Source organism: Ambystoma mexicanum, chromosome 11 (genome assembly GCF_040938575.1).
Source record: "Ambystoma mexicanum isolate Mex_15411 chromosome 11, UKY_AmexF1_1, whole genome shotgun sequence".
NCBI lineage: Eukaryota > Metazoa > Chordata > Amphibia > Caudata > Ambystomatidae > Ambystoma > Ambystoma mexicanum.
In genome coordinates, this window is record NC_090934.1 from 1,182,563,153 (window position 1) to 1,182,588,542 (window position 25,390).

The window sequence follows — 25,390 nt, forward strand, 5'->3', positions numbered from 1 at the left end:
AAAAAATACAAAATATCAAAAATAAAAAAAAATAAGGCTCTTTTCAGAGCCGCCTTTCACAGTTAAAAAATAGAAGTGAAAATAAATGAAGCAGGGCCCTTTGTATGTTTTAGAAGTCCGCGGACAGTTCGCGAACATTTAAAAAATTGGGTTGGTACCCTATCACAAACATTGCAATTTTCTCTGGGAGGAAGTGGTGGTTCTGAAAAGAGCCTTTGGCAGGTGTTTGTAAGTCAAAAATTATAAATGCTTAACACCTACTTCAAAATGGATGTTGTAATTCCAAAAAAGGTTGCAATGCATTTTGTACATTTCTCAGAAAAATCTGATTGCCACCATAAGTAAGATGGACTCCATCTTTGCGAAAAATGTTTGTACTACGAAACAGAATATTTTCATTGTGAAAAGAAGACATGCCAAAATCTTTTAGAAAGGCACAAACAGCTTTATGAACATTGCGCCTTGCTTTTTCCATTTGTGGACCAAATGAAGAAGAACAAAGCCACATTTGTCTCTGCGCAATCCGTGAAAATATCACTTGAGAATTAGGAAACATGTCCATAACCTTCCCAAGTCCTTCTTTCATAGCAAATTGCAAATAAATTCCAGTCACATGTCCTAAACTGTTCCCTCCACAATGAATTACAATTATGTCTGGATGTTGCTCTGTCTCCAAAGTAGCACAGAGAGGTAGCAAGTCCAACCACTTAATTCCACGTACTCCATGCCAGTGTACTTCCACATGTGGGAATCCAAGATCTACAGCTACTCCACAGCTTTCTGCATGCACCTTCAACCAATATATCCATGAATCTCCCAAAATCCATACAATCTTTTTCCTAAAATACACAGACATAGCTATCTGTTGTTCTCTCAGCAAAAACAATATATGAGAAACTCTCTTCTGGCACAACACACCCACTAAACTTTCCTGACCAATCCCTTTTAGTACTCATTCTCATTTGCATGACTTCTGAACCCAAAAATCCCCGGATGTAACTCCCGATGTCCGCGAACTACCGTCATGTCCGCGGACATATCGTAACATGAACAGCCCTTCTACCATTTCCACTTCACTCTCTCTGCCATTCCCTCATTGGATGTAGCTAAGAAATCACATGACCATGCACCAATCACATTCAAGACCTCTACATCTAACTGCATCATCATAGATCAGCACTGCAAATGTACTGTGAATCTCTCTGAGTACAAGTGTCATATCATTGGCAAGCACCATCTACCAGAAATACTGTACAAGTCTCCAAGATTTCTACTTGCAGCTCCATGCATATCCATATGCATGAACACAAACTTCAGGTATGCATATTTTCTGTACAGTAGATGAACACATTTTCAAACAGACCTTTAGCTTGTGTAATCTGTAAAATGAATTGACTGTATTTTTTCAATTTCCTAAAATCAACTATCACTTATAAACCTTTATACTATTTACTTTCTTTATACACACACACTCAAATCATGTTAAACTAACATTTATTAAATGAAATATATAGACTACATATATTCAAACAAAATTGCATGCAAGCACAATCTATGTTTAATTCTTTAAACAAAATACTTATACAATTTCATATTTTTTTGTTTTTATTTATTTATTTACTTAATTACTTTAATTTAGACATGACATTGAGGCACTATTACCTAGAACAGCTTAGTTACAGAAATAGTGGTATTCACTGGTATATTATAAATTTCACAAGACATAGTAAAGATATATTTTTTGCTACAGTTAGTCATTCAATACAATTTGTTCATTAAGAACATATCATATGTACTGAACTGATGCAATGTATCTTATGTAAATACATTATTTTAAAGGTTTTAAAGAAGGCACTGAGGATTTCAATTAAAACAATCAATATCTAAATTAAAAACAGCGCTATGTACAAACAAAGTTACTAATTTTGAAGCTTTTACAATTGCAGTGAAGACCAGTCTCCTGAAAAGAAGCAGCCGAATTCGAAGAACAAAGAAGAACTAAGAAGTTACCTGTTAATTTAAGAGTAAGTAGAATATCACCATAAAATTTGTATTATTACTCAAACATACTATAACGTTAATACAAGCTATTTCTGTGCCTAAAAATAGAGATTGTGTACCATTTTGTCCAAAAATCTCCATGTTTTAAACAGCGATTTACAGCCAGAATGGCCCACAAATTCCTATTTTTGGACACACAAATTACCCAACTGAACCGCTACAATTTTCATATTATAGAACAAACAACTGTGTTAATTGTATACATTAGATTTATTATTTGTACTTTTCCACACCACTAGCTTACTTTTTTTTGTCATTGAACCTCAGTTTAGTAACACATAAATTCAAGAATACCTATCTAGTTGTAGTTCCCAATGCACAATCACACACCATTACATACATCTTTATCATCTTACTCAAACACTCATGCACACAGCACACATACATTCCAGAACACCCCGACCCATATCTTCTTTATTTTTTTCAACAGACCCTGAAGAATGCCTACCAAAAGTCAAGTGCGTAGAAAGCAATGCAAAAGTAGAGCAAATGAAAATAAAAGTGTCCAACTTAAGCATCCATCTCTAGCAGAATTTGTAAAAAAAAAGTTGAAACAAAACAGCTAATACAGTCATTTAGTGAAACACAAGAAGTTTCAAGTACAAAAACTTTGCCTCCTCTATTAAAATGTAAAACAAACCAAAAAACAATTAACAGAAAATCAGCTATCACTACAGATACAACTACTTCTTCAGATTTTAATATAGTGCAAAGTAAGCATAGCAAGAAAAGTATTTTAGCCAAAATGTACCGTAACAAAGTCCTTCAAAATCTTATAAAAACAGGAGAGAAATCAGGTTCAATGCTTAAAACTTATCGTAGGAAATTAATCTTAGAAGCGTTGATGGACAGTGCAATTCTTCTCAAAACAAAGTTATTTATTTTACTGTTAAACAAAATGAAACCACTAACAAAACTAATAACTAAATTACAAAAAAGACTTCTCAATAAGCGAAATGTCAACAGAAAGAACTTCTTAAGTATCTACGGAGGTGAATGGAATCACACTACGAGCACAGAACCAAATTTTAATGAAGAAGCATACAAACAAAAGCAAACAAATACAATTGCCATACATAGCAGTGGTCGAGGTTATGAAAAAGTGAATAATACCATAATGGAACAAGAAGTACTCCTTACAAAAATATGCCCTGAAAACTTAGAATTACCCCTCCATTTAACTGAATCAGAACGTCTAGTGTACAAATGGCCATGCACGTCAATGTGTAACATTCCCAAACAATGTTTCAAATCTTTACGCCAATTCCTCAATAAATATGTAAAAAGCAAAGACAAAATCAAAATTAAATTACTGCAAAATATGGATACCTGTCCAGGGCACAAGTACACAGGAATACAAGGACATTCATTGGCCTGCATTACAGGACCTACTTGTAAAACCACTTTCCATGATATCAAGAGGATATCAACACACCATTCAACTATAAGAAATCTAGTCTATAAACTGTACTATGCTAAAAGTCCTGCTTTAGCACTAGCAAAGTTAAATAACATCCTTCTACATGGTACAGCAAAACACCTACTTGAAGAAATTCACTATATCCAGAAAAAATATTTTGGAAGTGAAAGCCATTTACAGAATGAAATAGCTTTAAACCAATTAAGCAACAATTCTACACATGGCAACCTTTTGCTAAACACATACAAAAAATAAATACTAAAATTTAAAAGTACATCAGCTGAAGTACCAAACCATGTATGTGTATGTTGCCATAGAACTTTTTTATAAAAGTAACACAAAAACTGTAGACCTATCATACAAAATAGAAGACAATGAAGATTCTAAATGGTTTGAATTAGCTCTCTACCCTGTAGCAGAAAACAAATACGAAATAACTGAGCCCTTAATACTTTGCAGTTACTACTCTACAAAACTTGACAACAACCAAACTCCTTCACGTGCTATCACAAATAATTTGGAATTATACCCAGTACCAAAACCCCTACAACAACTTAATTTATATGAGAGCATCATAATTCAAACAGTACACCCATTTCAAGCAATAATACGCCTTTAACCAAAAACAGCAAAATTACCTCCCTCTGAATTGGTAAAAGGCATTCGTGGAAAAGTAGTTTATTTACCATTAGATCTAAAAGAAAATGTGCATATTCTAGGAGTGCAACGTCCAATGCAGCAATCTTTAATTATCTTAGTAAATGGAGTACCTACAAAAGACAAAAAAATATGGCAACAGCTGGTAGATTTATATAAAGTTAGACAAGCCTTCCAATATCTTAAAGAGAATAATGAATATTACAAAGAAATTAATATTGAAGAAAACTTGAAAGATACAACTGAAATAATTCAAGAAACACAAGAAGCTGGTCAATTTCAGCTACTAGATCCTGCTACAATATCAAATACTTTAGACCATTATACAATTCATCCTTTGCACTGTAATGACACCGTAGAAGATGTACTGGAAACTTACCAAATGCGTCAAACAAAAGGATCGCCAATCAGCATATGGGAAAAAAGTATAGAAGCACGTGCTTTTCCTCCACTCTTTCCTACTGGCAAAGGAAGAAGGTATGATGATAGACCTATTCAAATATCAGCTTCAGAATACCGCTCATTACGGATGTATTCTGAAGATCCCAGATTTAGACAAAATGTGGAATATATATTCCACCTACTCTTTGAAAGTGAACTAGCAACTTTATGTTACGGAGTTGCACACATATTAAAATCAGGATCACACTTTCAAAATATGACAGCTACACAATTATTAGAAAAAGTGCAACAAAAGGATGAGGTTTTACATTCAAATGTTACAAATCTATTAGCAAATATGCGTGGTACTAAAGAGTACTGGTTTCAATGTCATGGAGATGTACATTGTATGATCAGAAACCTTGGCCCACCCACTTGGTTTGTTACATTAAGTTGTGCAGAATATGCATGGGAAGATTTACATGATTTCCTACGCATATCAAATAAAAACAAAACAAACATAGATATACTAACACCTGGAGAACTTTGTTCTTTGGATCCTGTTAATGTTTCAAGATATTTTCACCATCGCTTCATTGCTATGCTACATTTTATTTGTAATAAAACTGTTCCTCCCCTTGGAGAAGTGCAACACTTCTTTTGGAGAAAAGAATACCAAGCCAGAGGAGCACCACATATCCACATGCTTTTATGGATTAAAGATGCTCCTAAATTTGGCCAAGACAGTGATGCCACTGTTTTACAGTTTATTGAAAAATATGTCACTTGTGAAATTCCATCAGAAGCCACAAATAGTGATCTTCATGCACAAATTTTACAATTTCAAAGACACAAATGTGGAAAATATTGTCGTCGCAAATACAAAAACTAAGGGAAATACTACACCAAATGCTGATTTGGTTTCCCTAGACCAGTTACAAATACAGGTCAAGTGAACAATCTCATGTCTTCAGTTAGACATAGTGTTAAAGGTAAGTCACCTAAAAATACATATTACATAAAAAGAAAAGGAGAAGAAAAATATATCAATGATTATAATGCAATCATTGCCCACTTGTGGAATGCAAACATAGATGTGCAGTACATTGCAGACAATTCTACTGCAGTTGCACGATATGTCACAGCATACTTAACTAAAGCAGAAAAGACAGAGCTCCAAGACCTCTGGAATGACTTGTCATCAGATAAAACAGTGTCTCAGAAATTATACAGCTTGGGCATAAACATGCTCACCCATAGAGAATGTGGATCATATGAAGCAGCTGATTGTTTAACTGGTACTGCATTGTATGGTAAATCTGAAAATATAGTATGGCTAAGTCTTGGTCCAGCTAAATCTAGAAAAAGAGTTCTAAAATCATATGAAGATATATAAACAATAGCCAAACATGATCCCAACAGCCAAGACATTTTAAAAAACAATTTATTGGACACATACTACCCAAACAGAAGTAATACTTTGGAAAACGTGTGTCTATACCACATAGCCCAAAACTACACATACAAAAATAATATGAAACCTGATGAAAAAAAAGGTAAATATAGAGTGACAAACTGTGAAGGCAGCTTAGTTAAACTCACTAAACCAAATTTAATTAATCATATCAAATTGTCATTAAAGACTCCTTAACATAAAGAAGTATATTACATGTCCCTGCTACAACTCTTCAAACCATGGAGAAAAGAAGAACAATTACTAGATAACTATGACTCATATGAGGATGCTTTCAAAGCAAATGAAAGCATTATAACTGATGTAAACTTTACACAGTACAAAACAATGTTGCACAATGAACAGCAACACGAAGAAGAACTCCAAGCCCAACTAGATAAGGACACTCCTGACAGTAGTCAACCTTCTGTAACAGGAAGCCAAGAACCACTGGGAGAACCACTAATAATAAATGAGGCAGAATTAGCAATGATAGAAGTAGAAAACACCATGTGTCAGTATGAAGATAAAGAAGACAACTATACTACAATCAAAACTAAACAATGAGCAAAGTAGCATTTTTCAAGAAGTAACAAAACAAATTGCACATGGTGGAAAACATAAAATTGTCAGGGCTGGGGCAGGTCTGGGGTAAATGCCCTTATGGTCAGCCTGGGGCGCAGACAAGCAACCAGAAAGTACTCTACCAAGTACTCCAGGTGTGTTCTCCACCCTTTTTGTAGGACCATGGTCCAGGGATGGAAAACAGCCCGGGAACTGCATTTCCCAGCAGGCCGCTCGCCGCTTGGGCCTGCTCGGGGGAAGATTGCGACGCCCCCGACCGCGCCCGCATCGGCGCGCATGCACGAGCCGCGCCCGTGGGGAGCCACTCGCAATCCTGACCGGCGTCCTGGAAAGACGTGTTCACAGGAGCTCCGGAGGCAAGCTTACGCGGGGCGATCCCGCCCGACGCCTGCAAACCCCAGGCCCTGCGTACAAGTCTGAGATAAGTACAAATACTTACCTTGCGCATCTCACCAGTAATACCCGAGGGTGGGCCACGTAGTAGAAGCGGCTCAGAAACCCACCAGCCCACAGCGACCCGGGAGCGCAAAACTCTTGAAGGGAACGCTAAGAGTTATAACGTCCCTAACCACGCATGAGACTCAAACTAACAATGCCCGCATGCTTTAATTTGACCAAAGTATAGTCGCATGACTCCGGAGCGGCGATTCTCGCCGAGCAGAGTACCCAAAAGCCACTAACAAATCACGCGCACAGCGCGCACTGGTATTGACTCTAATTTTGCTCTTGCAGAGAGACTGGACTGGAAATCCTGGAGAAAGTTCGTGGCCAATCAACACAAAAAGGCCAGAAAAGCCGTGGACTCAGGCAGAAACCGAAGCTAAGTACATTATTGCTTTGGGGCAATTCCCATTGGTTCTGCATGAAGTGAATGCAGGTTTGGGTGGGAAGTTGGGCAATTGCTATAGGTGCTGCATGAAGTAATGCAGGTTTGGAATCCCGCATGCTGCAATGTGGGGCTTATCTAAGCTGTACCTAAGTTAATGTATGTTTACATGTGATGTCCTGGTGAGGGACTCCAGTACAAAAGCCCGAGGTGAATTCAAGTATTCAGTGAAGGAGTGAGTGGTGAGAGCAGGAGTGCATGGGCGGCGAATTCATGGAACAGGAGCCGAGGAGCATGTGACCCTGACATTCCCCCTTCCCATCCAGAACCTCTACCTAAACCCCTTTCCGGTGTTCCTAACTTTCTTACCTATCCAACCAACGGACCCTAACCCTCTTTCCCTGAAGGGTCAAGGTTGCCTGTGCTGTCTATCTCCATGTACTGCGACCTAACGGGGAGGGAGGCGTTTTAGCTGCGTTTGTGCTGCCTCTGCGCCTGGAAGAAGCAAGCTCTGGCAGAATTGCGAGCCCAAGTATTGTTAGGGCGCCCAGGCAGCACAACCATGGTGGACATGGTAACACTACTCCAAGAACTAAAGGTGGAGCTGGCGACAACTAGACAGGATTATCAGACCCTGGCGGGGCAGGTACATACCTTAACGGTGCAAAACCAGGCCCAGGCCACTCCCTTACCCAGAGCCCCCCCACCAGTCCCGGTCCAGGTACAGGTAGCCACTGAACCATCACTACCCTTGGCAGCTCCGGAACGATATCATGGAGACCCTCAGAACTTTAATCAGTTCATTATGCAGTGTCAATTGCATTTTTTAACTAAACCTGTTGTGTTCCGGACAGCTCAGGCTCGTAAGGCATTTGTGATTTCCTATCTCACCGGGGTTGCCGCTTCATGGGCCACGCCGCTAGTCCGCAAGGATGATGCCTTGCTCTACAGCTGGGAAACCTTCCTAGAGGAGTTTGGTAGGATATTCAACTGTAGGGCCGCTTCATTGCTTAAGGATAAGGAGTTGATAACTCTAAGACAAGGAAACAAAGATCTAGTCACTTACGTTACCACATTTAATCGACTGACTATGGAAACGGATTGGCCTAAGGAGAAAAGGATGGCTTTGTTCTATCAGGGTCTTAGGGAGGAGCTCAAGGATCTGGTAGCTCAGGTGGACCCCCAGCCTGAAGATTGCTCAACTATGATCGATCTCGTTCTTCGATTAGATCAGAGACAGAGTGACCGGCGACAGGATCGACGTCGTTGGGAAAACAAACCGATGGTGAGATTGGACCAACAGAAGCCCATCCGGGTGTCAGCCAAGGGGGGCTGATGAACCCATGCAAATAGGTTCCATTCGGGGACCTCTTTCCAAGGAAGAAAGGGAGAAGAGGAGAAAGAACAAATTATGTCTATATTGCGGAAAAGCTGGCCATTTCGTACGGGAATGTCCCAACAAACCACCCAAGGGGGGGGCGTCGGGAAACGCGCTAGCTCGCCCATGAGGGTGGCAGGAGCGAGCGAAACGAAATACACCCCACACATGTTGGCAAACGTGCGCACAAATCTGATAACCCATGTGACCTTAGAAGGATGTCTGCAATGGCAGGGAAAATGTGTTCCAGTGACCTTGATGGTAGATTCCGGCGCCACAGGAAACTTCGTGGATGTGCAGGTGGCCAAGAGGTTGGGCTTCCCGGTAACTACGAAGACAGTTCCTGAAGAAGTGAAATCAGTAGACGGTTCGCCTTTAGTCTCTTGGCCAGTCACTCAGCAGACAATACCTTTGTTGTTGGAATGCAGTACAATACATCAGGAAGTCCTCAGTTTTGACGTCATCGCAGCTCCACAGTTTGGCTTCATCCTGGGGCTCACTTGGTTGAGGCTCCACAATCCAACCGTCGACTGGAATGCCGGCACAGTCCAGTTCAACTCCAGTTATTGTCAAACACACTGTCAAATAACCCCATCAAAGCCTTTGACCCATTACGTGGGAAGCAGTGTGGTCGCAGGTTTGCCAGCAGAGTACGAGGGGTACAGGGATGTTTTTAGCAAGGCAGCAGCCGAAACTTTGCCCCCGCACCGGCCCTTTGATTGCCGGATTGATCTTGAAGCAGGTGCTGTGCTACCCTGCAGTCGGATATACGCCCTCACCGAAGCGGAAAACAGGTATTTGAAAGACTACATAGAATCCAACTTGGCCAACGGTTTCATCAGGCACTCCACATCCCCGGTTTCTTCCCCCCTATTCTTCGTCCCCAAAAAGACCAGAGACCTAAGAACTTGCATAGACTACAGGGCAATAAACAAAATAACCATCAAGAACCATTACCCCTTGCGTCTGATACCTGTGCTGTTGGACCAGGTACGTGGATCTACCATTTATACCAAATTGGACCTCAGGGGGGCCTACCATCTAGTGAGAGTTCGCAAAGGGGATGAATGGAAGACAGCCTTTCGGACCAAGTTTGGCCTCTATGAATATCAGGTCATGCCGTTTGGGTTGTGCAATGCTCCAGCAGCATTCCAGCATTTCCTGGACGAAGTTCTGCGTGGGTATCTCGACGTGTTCACCATAGTCTACATCGATGACATCTTGATTTACTCTCAGAACTTGGAAGAACATCGAAAACACGTCCGAGCGGTACTACAAAGGCTACGTGAACCTCATCTATATGCTAAGCTCGAGAATTGTGAGTTCCATCAGACTACAGTCGAGTTCCTTGGGTTCATTCTGTCACCACAGGGGGTCACTATGGACAAGAAAAAAGTGCAGTCCATCATAGACTGGCCTCCCCCGAAATCAGTCAAAGACATCCAATCTGTTCTTGGCTTTGCTAACTTTTACCGTCGCTTCATAGATGGCTTCGCGAAAAAGGTGCAACCCATTACCAGGCTTCTACGGAAAGGTGTCTCGTTCTTGTGAGATGAGAATGCTGCGGTGGGGTTTGAGGCTCTAAAGAGAGCGTTTGTCACGCTCCAGTACTAAAGCACCCAGACCCGACCAAACCATATGTCATCGAGACCGACGCCTCTAGCTATCCAGTGGGGGCGATCTTGTCACAGAGGGATGAAAACGGGCAATTACATCCAGTCGCCTACTACTCACGGATGTTACTACCAGCGGAGCAAAATTACGCCATAGCCGACAAGGAACTGTTGGCAGTAAAAACAGCGTTCGATGAGTGTCGCACTATCTTTTGGGGGCCCAACACACCATGACAATTTACAGCGACCACCGTAATTTACAGTTCTTAAAATCAGCCAGAGCCCTCAGTCCCAGGCAACTCAGATGAGCGATGCAGTTCTCGGAATATGATTTCGTGATAACTTACCGTCCTGGAGCAGAAAATCGAAAAGCAGATATACTTTCAAGATACCCCGAACCAAGCTTCGACCAATCTGAGACAGGAAAAGAAGATCCCAGACCTATGGTGGATCCGGATCGCGTCATTGGGAGTGTAACTGTGGACTCTATGTTTGACAATATTAGGGCAGCCATGTCTGCTCAGCAACTGGCTCAATGGGAAATGCAAGGCGGAGACCAGTCGGTGAAAGAAGGACTACCGTTCTACAAAACCACATTATTTCTACCTACAACACCACTACGTCAACAAGCAATACAATGGTGCCACGACTCCCCGTTTGTAGGCCATCCTGGAACAGCAAAGACCATAGAACTAGTGAAACGTCATTTTTGGTGGCCAATCATTTGTAAGGACGTCCAGCAATATATAAACGCATGTGAAGTGTGTCTCAGAAACAAATCCGATCACCAAAAGCCAACTGGACCCCTACAACCATTACCTACGCCGCCTACCCCATGGCATACAGTGTCGATGGATTTGATAGTTGAACTACCCCAGAGTAAAGGATTTACGGCAGTTTTTGTTGTGGTAGACTATCTTACCAAGATGGCTCACTTCACACCCTGCAAAGGAACCCCATCAGCAAGTACACTGGCCACCCTGTTTTAACAACATGTAATTCGTCTGCATGGATTACCATACGGCATCGTCTCAGACCGAGGACCGCAATTTACATCAAGGTTCTGGCAAGCGTTCTGCAAATCAGTTGGGTTTGATGTACGTTTGTCCACTGGCTATCACCCGGAAACTGATGGTCAGACCGAGAGACTGAATCAGACTCTAGAGCAATACCTTAGATGTCTCACCCAAGGAAAAGAGAATGACTGGGCGGACGTCATCTGGCTCGCCGAACTCGCATACAATAATGCAGTGCATTCCTCTACTAAAGCAACACCATTCTACAGCCTGTATGGTTACCACCCTCGTTTACAACCAGTGCCCCAAGACAACATACCCGAAGTGCCAGCAGTAGTGGAAAAGCAGAAAAGGCTAAAAGAAATCTGGCAAGCTGTCCAACGCAATCTGGTCGCAGCCAAGCAAGCCTACAAGCATCACGCTGACAACAAAAGGCGAACCGGTCCCCTGTACCACGTCGGGGATAAGGTATGGCTCTCTACACGAAACATTCATCTACAAGGGTCCCGCAAATTCATCCCTCGCTTCATAGGGCCGTTTCCAATCGAGGCGCTGGTTGGTTCTGTGGCTGTCAAGTTGACACTTCCCCCGCACATGAAGATACACCCAGTGTTCCATATTGCCTTGGTGAAACCAGCCCCTGCCTTCATGAAAACTAGAAAACCTCCACCCATTATGGTAGACGGCCACCCCGAGTTTGAGGTCAACACTATCCTGGACTCTAGTATTCGACACAAGAAACTATGTTATTTGGTGGATTGGGTGGGGTATGGTCCCGAGGAAAGATCTTGGGAGCCCGCAGAAAATGTCCATGCTCCTCGACTCCTCCACCAGTTTCATCTGTGGCACCCTCATAAACCAGGGCCTGCTGGAGGGAGGGGGAGTACTGTCAGGGCTGGGGCAGGTCTGGGAGTAAATGCCCTTATGGTCAGCCTGGGGGGCAGACAAGCAACCAGAAAGCACTCTATCAAGTACTCCAGGCGTGTTCTCCACCCTTTTTGTAGGACCGTGGTCTAGGGATGGAGAACAGCCCGGGAACTGCATTTCCCAGCAGGCCGCTCGCCGCTTGGGCCTGCTCAGGGGAAGATTGCCACGCCCCCGACCGCGCCCGCATCGGCGCGCATGCGCGAGCCGCGCCCGTGGGGAGCCGCTCACAATCCTGACCGGCGTCCTGGAAAGACGTGTTCACAGGAGCTCCGGAGGCAAGCTTACGCGGGGCGATCCCGCCGGACGCTTGCAAACCTCAGGCACTGCTTACAAGTCTGAGATAAGTATAAATACTTACCTTGCGCATCTCGCCAGTAATACCCGAGGGTGGGCCACGTAGTAGAAGCGGCTCAGAAACCCACCAGCCCACAGCGAGCCGGGAGCGCAAAACTCTTGAAGGGAACGCTAAGAGTTATAACGTCCCTAACCACGCATGAGACTCGAACTAACAATGCCCGCATGCTTTAATGTGACCAAGGTATGGTTGCATGACTCCGGAGCGGCGATTCTCGCCGTGCAGAGTACCCAAAAGCCACTAACCAATCACGCGCACAGCGTGCACTGGTATTGACTCTAATTTTGCTCTTGCAGAGAGACTGGAAATCCTGGAGAAAGTTTGTGGCCAATCAACACGAAAAGGCCAGAAAAGCCGTGGACTCAGGCAGAAACCGAAGCTAAGTACATTATTGCTTTGGGGCAATTCCCATTGGTTCTGCATGAAGTGAATGCAGGTTTGGGTGGGAAGTTGGGCAATTGCTATAGGTGCTGCATGAAGTAATGCAGGTTTGGAATCCCGCATGCTGCAATGTGGGGCTTATCTAAGCTGTACCTCAGTTAATGTATGTTTACATGTGATGTCCTGGTGAGGGGCTCCAGTACAAAAGCCCGAGGTGAATTCAAGCATTCAGTGAAGGAGTGAGTGGTGAGAGCAGGAGTGCATGGGCGGCGAATTCATGGAACAGGAGCCGAGGAGCATGTGACCCTGACATTCCCCCTTCCCATCCAGAACCTCTACCTAAACCCCTTTCCGGTGTTCCTAACTTCCTTACCTATCCAACCAACGGACCCTAACCCTCTTTCCCCGAAGGGTCAAGATTGCCTGTGCTGTCTATCTCCAGGTACTGCGACCTAACGGGGAGGGAGGCGTTTTAGCTGCGTTTGTGCTGCCTCTGCGCCTGGAAGAAGCAAGCTCTGACAAAAATAAAGAATGTTCTTGCCATAATTATAAACCTATACTACTGTACGTCAGTGTTGAAGCTGGTTCTGGCAAAACATTCCTAATCAAAATCATTAGTAAGTTCCTTCAACAATTGACAAACAACAAACTGTCAGCTGTTGTCACTGCCCCCACAGGTTTAGCTGCCTACAACATAGGTGGTGTTACATTACACCGATTACTACTATTACCAGTAGAACACCAGAACAAATTAGACTATTACAAACTTTCTGCAGAAGCTGCAATGGAATTACGCAGAGTATTGAAACAAATGAAAATGCTACTAATAGATGAAGTGAGCATGGTCTCCAACCTGATGTTAGCTTTGATTCACCTCAGATTACAAGAAGTACTCAAAACAGACTATGAAGAGCTCTTTGCAGGAAAACACATTATTGTTTTTGGAGATCTGCTTCAATTAACACCAGTAAAAGGTGAGCCTATTTTTAAAACACTAGGACACAAACTCTGCTGTAAAACTGTTGGCAGCATTGGAAATGTCAACCTTTGGCAACATTTCCAATACAGAGAATTAACAGAAAACATGCGGCAATCTGCAGATCTCACTTATGCCAACATTTTAAAAAGTATCAGAGTTGGTATACTTTCTAAAGAAGCAGAAGCAATATTGAAAACCCGGCACATTAATGCACTTTATGGCGATAATGCATGTGCTACAGATGTTATGGAACAATTAGCCCACAAAAATGTCAATTGTATGGCCTTAATGCCAACTCTTGCAAGCTGTTTCAAATTCAATGAAATCATGCTAAGTAAAGAAATGCAACCAATCATGGAAATTAGCGCCACAGACAAACTAGATGTACATGGTATGACACTACCCATGTGTGACCAAGCCACAACAAGACTATATAGTTTAGAAAAAAAAATCTCTAACACAGCAGGCTTAGAAAAGATATTAAAATTATCCTTAAATTGCAAAGTAATGCTTAAACGTAACCTTGACGTGGACCAAGGACAAGTTAATGGAGCACTGGGTACAGTTGTTGGCTTTCAAACATACCCACGCGACAACAAAATTCAGTTTGTCAATATACTCTTTGACAAACTTTCAGAAGTAAAAAGGATAGGACGCTCAACAGCTAGATTCCTTCTCTTCAAAGATATGTATGTACGCAGAGAACAATTTTCTCTAACTCTTGCATACGCAGTCACGATTCATAAATCACAAGGTCTTACCCTAGACAAAGTAATGATAGATATTGGTAACACAGTCATTAAAGAAGGCATGAACTATGTAGCACTATCACGCTTACGTACACTTGACGGTCTATTTCTAATCAACTTTGATGCAAGTAAAATAAACGCTGATATTCCTTGCATTTTAGAATACAATAGACTTCGCTCACTATACACCTCCCACCTAAACACATATTCTGTTCCACAAAAAGTAAAATGTTATAAAAGAAAAATAAATCAAACAGAAATGCAACAGGATGTCACTGCAAATCCTCCAAAGAGAGTAAAAGAAACTAATACTTCATCAAGTACCACAAGCAAAAAAGAATCAATTAGGGAAAGTAAACCAGGTACTTCTTTAAAGAAGGAAGACAAACTCCAAAAAAAGCAGTTAGATACAGAACTACCTGGACCATTTAAATTCTCAAATATAGTTGGTGTAAGTTGCTACGCAAATGTACCAAAGAATATTCTATTTCAATTACCACCAATTGTTGACAACATTTACTTACACAGTACAGACCCATTGTGTTTGCAAATGTTAGTACTTCACAGAAATGCAGCAAACAATCCTGACAACACGTAAAGTGTTTATGGAATAAGACAACAATTGAACTACTGTGCTGGAATGGTGAAATTCACTATGAACTCACAGGAAGATCCACAAGAATTTCTAATGTACTTACTACAAGTACTGGAAAACAAAAACATACCTATAAATGAAATCTTTCAGATTTCATACATGTGGAAACATACATGCACTCTCTGCAACAATGTGACACAAGAAGAAATCCCCAATGAACGCTTCATATATATATCAATACCAAATTGTGAATCCATTCCATTTCAGCGACTTGTAAAAAATGCAAACCATGGTAGATTATGCTCTACCTGCAATTCAGATAATCGCTCCACGTTAGTAATACAAACACATAGTAAATACATAATACTAATGCTTCTACGTTACAATGCAGATGGTACCAAAAACAACTGCAAGCTGACTGGATTCACACATGGTCAAATATCACTTGGTAAGAAAACCTTCACACCAATAGGTATAATCTACCACACAGGAGCCACAACCAATTCAGGCCACTACACTGCATATATAAAAAAGAAATGTGGATGGTTTGAATGTAATGATAGTACCATACTCTAAAGCAGAGATTACCAGGAAATCTTACAAACGCTTATTTGATGTTCTTAAAACCAAAATTTGATAACTAAACTGTATTTAAACCCTAAGTAAACTTGTGTTAAAAAAAATATAAACTGTTAGAATACTCCAAAAGCTATCTAACTGCTCAAAGATTCTTCAACAACTAATCAGATAAATGAATACCACTAAATTAGACCAAAAAATACACAGTTATAATACGCCAATTGGTATCTAACTGTCCCAAAATTTAACAATATCCAAATAGATAAATGAATACCACTAAAATATATCAAAAAAATAGACAGTTAGAATACGCCAATTGGTATATAAGTGCTCCAAAATTTTATAATATCAAAACAAATAAATAATATGTTACTGCTCCAAAAAAATGCAACACGCCAAAGTATAAAGCATTAGCCAGAAACAACAAGTGAACACTGAAAACAAACAAACAAATAAACTGTAGCATAACAGAAAAAGGTTTTTTTTTATCCAACATGGATTTTTTTTTCTCCCACAGACCCAATGATTTTAGCAACAAATACAGAAACTGAGCAAATTGCACAGTACTCTGATTTGTAATCTACTAAATATGAGGGTCCAAAAAAAAAGTATATTGATTATACAATGCAATAAGTCATTACAAAATACTAATACTAACATGCTATTTTCTTTTATCACAGAAATTAACAAGAAATACATGTACTCCGGTTACTAGACCAAACAGTAAGTATACAATAATAAGGAGAACCATAGCAGCATATCACATCCATAGTATCTAATACCTTTGTTCCTTATACATTTGTTTTTCACCCAAAGTTATAAGCAAATATGAATGGCCATGCACCCAAGACTCTATGCCCTGGCAACAACCACCGGAGCATATCACATCCATAGAGTCAAACATTTCAACTATGGTCTATGGAAGCTTTTAATGTCCGCGGACATTATGAGTGTTCTTAGAACACTTTCAACTTGCCAGCGAACAATACGGACAGCGTTTTCAGGACACCCCCTATGAACATTTCAGAACAACGCGATAGTTCTTAGAACACTTTGAACTTGACAACGAACAATACGGACAGTGTCCTCAGAACACCCCCATTTTGTTTATTTGCGAATATTTCAGGACACCATGAGTGTTCTAAGAACACATTCAACTTGACAAAGAACAATACGGACAGCGTCCTCAGGACACCCCCATTTTGTTTATTTGCGAACATTTCAGGACACTGCGAGTGTTCTTAGAACACATTCAACTTGCCAGCGAACAATACGGACTACGCCTTCAGGACACCCCCTACGAACATTCCAGGACACCGCAAGTGTTCTTAGAACACATTCAACTTGACAGAGAACAATACGGACAGCGTCCTCAGGACACCCCCTACGAACATTCCCCGGACACCGCGAGTCTTCTTAGAAGCGTCTTCAGAACACCACCATTTTGTTTATTTGCGAACATTTCAGGACACCGCGAGTGTTCTTAGAACACATTCAACTTGACAATGAACAATACGGACAGTGTCCTCAGAACACCCCCATTTCGTTTATTTGCGAACATTTCAGGACACCATGAGTCTTCTAAGAACACATTCAACTTGACAGAGAACAATACGAACAGCATCTTCAGGACACCCCCTACGAACATTTCAGAACAACGCGAGAGTTCTTAGAAAACATTCAACTTGACAGAGAACAATATGGACAGCGTCCTCAGGACACCCCCATTTTGTTTATTTGCGAACATTTCAGGACACTGCGAGTGTTCTTAGAACACATTCAACTTGCCAGCGAACAATACAGACTATGCCTTCAGGACACCTCCTACGAACATTCCAGGACACCCCGAGTGTTCTTAGAAACGTCTTCAGAACACCCCCATTTTGTTTATTTGCGAACATTTCAGGACACTGCGAGTGTTCTTAGAACACATTCAACTTGACAGAGAACAATACGGACAGCGTCCTCAGGACACCCCCTACGAAAATTCCCCGGACACCGCAAGTGTTCTTAGAAGCGTCTTCAGAACACCACCATCTTGTTTATTTGCGAACATTTCAGGACACCGCGAGTGTTCTTAGAACACATTCAACTTGCCAGCCACAACCCCCATTCATATTTGCGAACATTTCAGGACCCAGCGAGTGTTCGACAACGTCTTCAGAACACCCCCATTTTTTGTATTTGCAAACATTTCAGGACACCGCGAGTGTTCTTAGAACATATTCAACTTGACAACGAACAATACGGACAGCGTCCTCAGGACACCCCCATTTTGTTTATTTGCGAACATTTCAGGACACTGCGAGTGTTCTTAGAACAGTTTCAGTTTGCTTGCGAACAAAACGGACACATATTGAGTATTCAGAACACCCCCCATTCAGTTTATTTAGAACATTTCAGAACACCCTTGATGTCCGCAGACAAATCGAACACAAAAAGAATGTCTAACACATAAAAAAACACAACTTTCATCCTATCTCATACACTCCCACCCTCCCTAAACACACCTACACACCAACACACTCTACTAAATACAAATTTTGAACAAAGTTTCACCGCGCTGTCCGCGGACGACCGCGAATCCAAGATGGCGGGCGCTACCGAAAATCTGACGCGCTTCACGCTCCATGCCGTCCAATCAGCGAACATGTTGCATGTCCGCGAACATCACGCAAGCCAATTGGCCAATCAGGACACTGTCCGCGGAGCGAAAAGGGAAGTGTGTCCGCGGACCGAACACAGATATCACACATTTTTTTTTACCTACATTTTGGTCATTTTAAAAAAAAACTACTGGACGGATTTTCACCAAATTTGCAAAAGCACGCTTTCGGGACCAAGCCGCTGCTCCTGGTCCAGGTTTGGTGAAAATCCGTCCAGCGGTTTGGGCTGTAGACGTGAGCAAATTCTTTTTCCCATTCAGTCTATGGGAAAAAAAAAGTTTTGGGACCCCCTCTATAACATTGCCCCCCCTGGACGAATCCTCACCAAACTTTGCACAAAAATTCAGAGTGACCCAAATACTTTTTTTGCAAAGTTTGGTGAGGATTCGTCTAGGCAGAGCGAAGTTATAAGCCGCCCGAAAAGTGCTCTTCCTATGGAAACACCAACTTAACCATAACTACATGGCCACTACCATGGCCATGTAATGTATATTAAGTGAAAAAACTTTGTTACTGGGACGTTATAGTTCACAGTAAAACCGAAAAATGCTTGACAATCCCTAAATATGGGACGCTAAACAACCATAACTCGTGCCACCTACGTGCATTGCTAAGACTAACACCCAGAGCATCAAAGATGACATCAGAAATGCCATTGATGACATCACTGATGACATCACATGTGCTCTTAATTTTCATGCAGAGTCTCCACAAGGGATTGTCATTATAATATTGGCAGTAAATTGTCAGAGATTATTGCAGAACTATTTTATGCTAAAAGGTTCATTACCTAATCCATTGGTCAACAATTCCATTCCAACACTGACTTCTTTCCTTGCATGAACGACCTCATGAAGTCACATACACATCGTCTACAGCATGTGCTATAGAGGTGCAATATTCTAAATCTTCCCATTTTAGCTACTAAATTGATATAACCTTTCATTACAGAATTTTTCCATGCTGTGAAACATAAGCATCTACGCATGCTTCCCTTTCTGTACAATTTCACTGTTAAACACAAACAACAAAGAGACCACAATGCATAAAAATATATGCATATACAGGGAACGCAAAGTAAGCGAAAAAACCTGCAGTATTACCAGGAACTGTACATAACCAACCTCATTACCTTCATGCACAGTAAAAATTCTTATATCTCAAGATTTCCTTTTCTGCTATGTTTATGTTTGCTATCATGGAAATGTCCCCTAAAGAAAGTATTGTAAGAACATATGAGAAGGGTTGGGACTACAAATATAGTCATTTTTACTTTTTCACTTACTGACTGACTGTGAAGAAATGCACCTGCCTTGGATATGTCAGTGAACAACAATAGAGGCAGCTAGACGTGATGTCATCAGTGATGCCATCAATGACATTTCTGATGTCATCTTTGATGTTCTGGGTGTTAGTCTTAGCAATGCACGTAGGTGGCACAAGTTATGGTTGTTTAGCATCCCATATTTAGGGATTGTGAAGTGTTTTTCGGTTTTACTGTGAACTATAACGTCCCAGTAACAAAGTTTTTTCACTGAATATACATATATATATATATATGGCAGTGAAGAAAAACAAAGGGGTGAAACATGTGATGTTGTCAGTGATGTCATCAATGACATTTGTGATGGCATCTTTCATGTTCTGGGTGGTAGTGGTAGCAGTGCACAGTGCTAATGGCAGAAGTGGGTGCTTAGCCTACCAGAACTGGCGAATTTCAGGGGTTTTTAGGTTGTAATGTGAAACGTAATGGCAGGCTGGAAAAGATTTTTTAGTATAGTGCACAGGTTTTTGGTACGACAACTTAACCCTAACGTCCCCTTAACCAAGTTTTTTTTTGCAGTGAATATATATATATATATATATATATATATATATATATATATGATATATATGATACAAATTCTATATTCTGCTCCTTCTAATATTTTTGTTAATAGGTCCCTTTCCTCATCATTCCCTATCTTCAGAGACACTCATCAATGCTGTCCTTTGTCTCCCTTTTCTTTTCGTACTTGCCTTAGAACCATTTATTGAAAATATTAGAACTAATGACAGCATTACTGGCTTAATGGCTAAATTATCTGCATATGCAGAGGATATTCTACTCTATGTTTCTAATCCCAGCACCTCAATACCTGATATACTTGAAACCATGAACTATTTCTCAATGGTATCAGGATATAGGCTTAACCTTGATAAATTTGAGATAATGTCTTGGTGTCAAATACCTTGGAACTATTGTCTCAAGAGACTTCATCTTCCATAAAACAGAATATAGAAATACTTATTGAGAAAACTGAAAGAATGATCATAAATTGGTCACCTTTATATTTCACTTGGTGGTGGAGTTTGGATATGATCAAAATGATGATTTTGCCCATTATATTGTATATTCTATCAATGATTCCCAGTTCCTTTCCTAAATCTTTCTTTAAAAAAGTTGATTCCTTACTTCTTACATTTGCTTGGACTAATACAACACCGAAAATCTCTTTAAATAAACTTCAACTGGGTAAAGAATCAGAAAAGGTCACATTTTCAGACTTCCTCCCTTATCATAAATCCTTTTTGCTACATCAATTAATTATCTGTTTACAGTATGAGAACACACTAGATTTGCAACCTACTTGGTGTACAATAGAGCTTGATATTATAGCCCCATTTCACATTTTGTAATTCTTAAACATGTTGGCTTGGCCTGGCTCTAAGTTAGTTCCTATCTTTGTTTCCTAAGAATTGCATGGAAAGATCTTCTTATCAACTCTGCCCCTGTGCTAGCCAAACAAGATGACATTTCCTATGATTTATTAAAGACATACCAATTAAGGTAAAGCCCTGTTTTATTGAGAGATGGTATCACAAAGGGATCTCGTATCTTCATCATTTATTTCATTAGAATTAATTAATACTGTTTCATACACTTGCCTACATATTCAACTTTTGCGACTCTGATTTTTTTATCTACAAAAAAAGACCAATACTATCAACTCAGTTTTGTAATTTTTCACAAAATTTACCTTCTAGTCATATAACTCGAATCTTAAATGAAGAATCAACAAAAGCTGCAACTTTCTACAACATGTTTACATCCAAAGAAAGTGTGTCACTTATGATCTTTCCAAACATCAAAGGATGGGAAACAGACTTTACATATCATTACTCGCCTGAAATTTGGCTAAAGGTTTCACTACAAGTGTTTCAAGTCTCAAGGGCTGCTAATCTTACCAAAACAGCTTCCTTTATTTTGAAATGGGCAGCTCTTACCCCAAAACGTATTTTGAGATGTGCCCCAAATTCCCAAAACTCATGTTGGTCATGGCAAGAACCAAACCCTGATTTTAAAAAGTGCACATTTCAATGTACATTTTGTAGCTGCATTCTGGGGGAAATATGGATGACATTATAAACATATTTCACTATTGCTGAAATGTCCTTGCCTAAGTTGTTCGACTTGATTGGTGTTATTCGCTTTCATCTTATTTCATCAACCTGGAAAAATGTTGATGAACTGTCCCCTTCTGCTTGGTGGAACTAAATTTGCCATGTCAATTGGATTGAACTATATTGCACAAATTCGTTAAATGACATTCAAAAATATAATAAGAAACGGGATGTATTCATTGATTCCCTGAATTCGTCTATATAAATGCATATCTATTTGATTGTTGCTCGATGCTCCCTTGTCTCCGTCCCTCTTGTGTTCTGTTAGGTCATATTTGTATGTATTTTATTACCCATATGTAGGCATATTATGTTGTTATTAGCAACATTCGAATGTTGTTCTCTTATTTAACACATTTGAGCAATTTATAACGTCTTTATTTATAATCTTGATACACTGTTTCCCTCTCTAGGCATTATACTATTTTAATATACACTATTTTCCCATTAATTATTGCAATAACGATCCTAATCTTACGATTTGTTTGTATTTTACCCACTGCTTGCATCTTAAATTAATGCCTGATAAAATATTGAACACAAAAGAAATATATATATAGTTGGTGACTGCGATCATCTGGGTCTGTGTGCTCCTACAAACCTTATGCGCCGAGTGTTTGCAAGCGTGTTTGTTGGATTCAATTTGGAATTGGAGGCTGTGAAAGGGTTGCTTAGGGACCAAAGTCACTATGAATAGGGGATACCACTCCCTGTATAGACGAGTTCTCAATGTAGCAGGCATGCCCCCACAGCATACGCCAAGGCCCTGCTCCAGATTTGCATAGGCAAATTGACAAGGGGGGTCCTGGGAGTCCCTTTGCCAGACATTAGTCCTGGTTACGAGGGACTTACCCAGAGTCTTTAGCTCACTATCTTTCACAGTTTTTATTAGAAGAAATATCCCAAACATATCAGTCTTTGTCCTGCCCTGGGGCAGTCCAGCACCGAAATGCTAGGCAATTCTCCTCTGAACAAGAGTACCAACAGCATCCCCAGACACGTGTTTCGGTCTGGTTGGACCTCATCAGTAGGGAGGAGCTGTGCCTCTCTAAGAATAGTGAGCAAGGGGTCCACGTCTGGATTCCCCTGGTAACTTAGGGAGTGCATAGGACCTTATAACCCGCAACAGGTCAGTGTTGCAGCTTCCCTGTTTGGGGCCATTAGGAATGAGAAGCGGGGGAGATTTGCTTTAATTAAGGCGAAATAGTACCTATAGCATAGAACAGAGAGTGTGAAACAAATGATGGCTTAATTGAACAGGGGAACCTTTGGAAACGAAATGAGAGGACTTGGAAAATACCCATAAAACAGCCATTCAGGCAATCCCTGGGCTCCCAACAACACATCAGGGTGACAACCTCAGTGGTTTCATGCTGGCATTTTTGGAAGACGTAGTAATTGCAGGAAAGCAGAAGACTCCTCCGTTAGTGCGGAAGATGTTCAGACCACCCACACTGGGCAATAACCCAGAACCCAGGGCGATAGGAAAAGTCGTGCTCAGGGTAGAGAATACACCCGACATATGTGAAAAGAAAAGTGGCACAAGTTTCACAAATGATAATTCGAGACTTTTCTCAACAAACTGTTTGGGAGGTACATGAGAGCATATTTTGGAGAAAATGTATTACTGAATGGCAAATGGTACCCTTTGATCAGGACTACCAGCCGCACACTACACAAAGACATAAATAAATAAAAATGCAACACAATTTCCCTTTTTTTTCGGCCCTTCTGCATTCCCCTATTCACTTTGCCTGGTTTATAGTCATAGCATCGAATGCAAAAGCATCGAAAAAAATGCATTTTTTTCTTTTATTTTAATGGGGGGTACCCCATCCTCCGTTTTTTTACCCCTTAAAACCCATTATAATACAAATAAAACCTCTACCTTTAAAAAAATGCATGTTTCGATGCTTTCGCATTCGATGCTTTGTATTCACTGGATACCACTTTGCCCTATATGCCAAACCGAGCCTGGTGCTGGTAACTCTGATCCGGATGGATGGAAGAATAAGCCTTTTAAAGGATTCAACCAAGAAAAGCCCAGAACACGGCATATCTTAACGTGCAACATGGAGTATGGTTTTACAGGGACATTTTATGTCACAGACAGATTTCAACACCTTACTCTCAGGTTCTGCTAGCCACAGCACGTGGCATTAACGCGCAGTGAGAATGTATCCTTAATTAAGGGCTGGGCCGAGAGATGTCGGCTAGAAACACATAGGAAAAGAGAAGAAAAGGATGACTGCTAAAGCCGAGGTGCAGCAGCCAGCAAAATAATAGTGATCTAGGGGGAGAACCCGAACTTTTACAGCCAAATTGGCGCTATCAACGGCTTCTTGACTAGCACTAAGAGAGATAGCCTGCAAGACCACCAAAATTGAAGATTTGATCAGCAAAAAGGTAATTTAATGAAAGTGCGTCCCATGTTTTAATATTCTAATATTAAGTTTGAAGATTTTATAGGTTTTCAAAGAAAGTGAGCAATCAGTACCAGTATGTGTGTGAAAAGGATTACACAAATAAAATGGGCAATTTGCACAATGCAAGAGAAACTGGGGGCATGGGAAAATGGAAAGTCCAATACGTAAGAGGAGAGTATTTTGTTAAACATCTTGGTTGCAGCAGTAAGTACACGGGTACACGAAACTGAAGTGCATCATGGTGTTTGTCAGGTCACAAGTGTAATTTGGTTCCGAATCCATTGGTCGATATTTAAATGGAAGACTTCCTAAGTAACTGTTAAAAGCCGAGCTCTCAAAGTCGATTTCCTATCGTTTGTGTTGAGGTAGTCCAAAGATCTACGTCCAAAATTCAAGCCATTTGAAAGCAAGCCTCTTTTCCCTGTTTTCACTCTACCTTACATCCCTTTTTCCTTACTTACCTTCCTTTATTAAAATGTATTATTTACCTTGTTCACCCAGTGGCGTAACACAAAATGTGGGGGCCCCCCTGCGAGCCATACTGAGGGGGGCTCCCCCAACTCAGCAACAAATCACTGGTCGCGCCTCAATCTGGGCCGGTTTAGATTATCACAATTGGGCAATGCGTGCAAACGTGCTGCTGAAGGGATATGCCGCACACTGCACAAGGAGAAAGATATAAATAGGTGTTTTAATGCGATATACAAAAACAGTTTCTGAGAAAAATTGACTAAAAAGCCGGAGTGTTTGCAATTGTTTTGTAAGGTAACACCAATCCAATAGATGCAAGTCACCAACAGTGCACAGGAACATTAACGCTTTGCTATTAAAAATGCCATGCCACAATGAAAACATGTCCACCTGGCTGCACAATGTAGACCTAGACCAGTGTAGACATG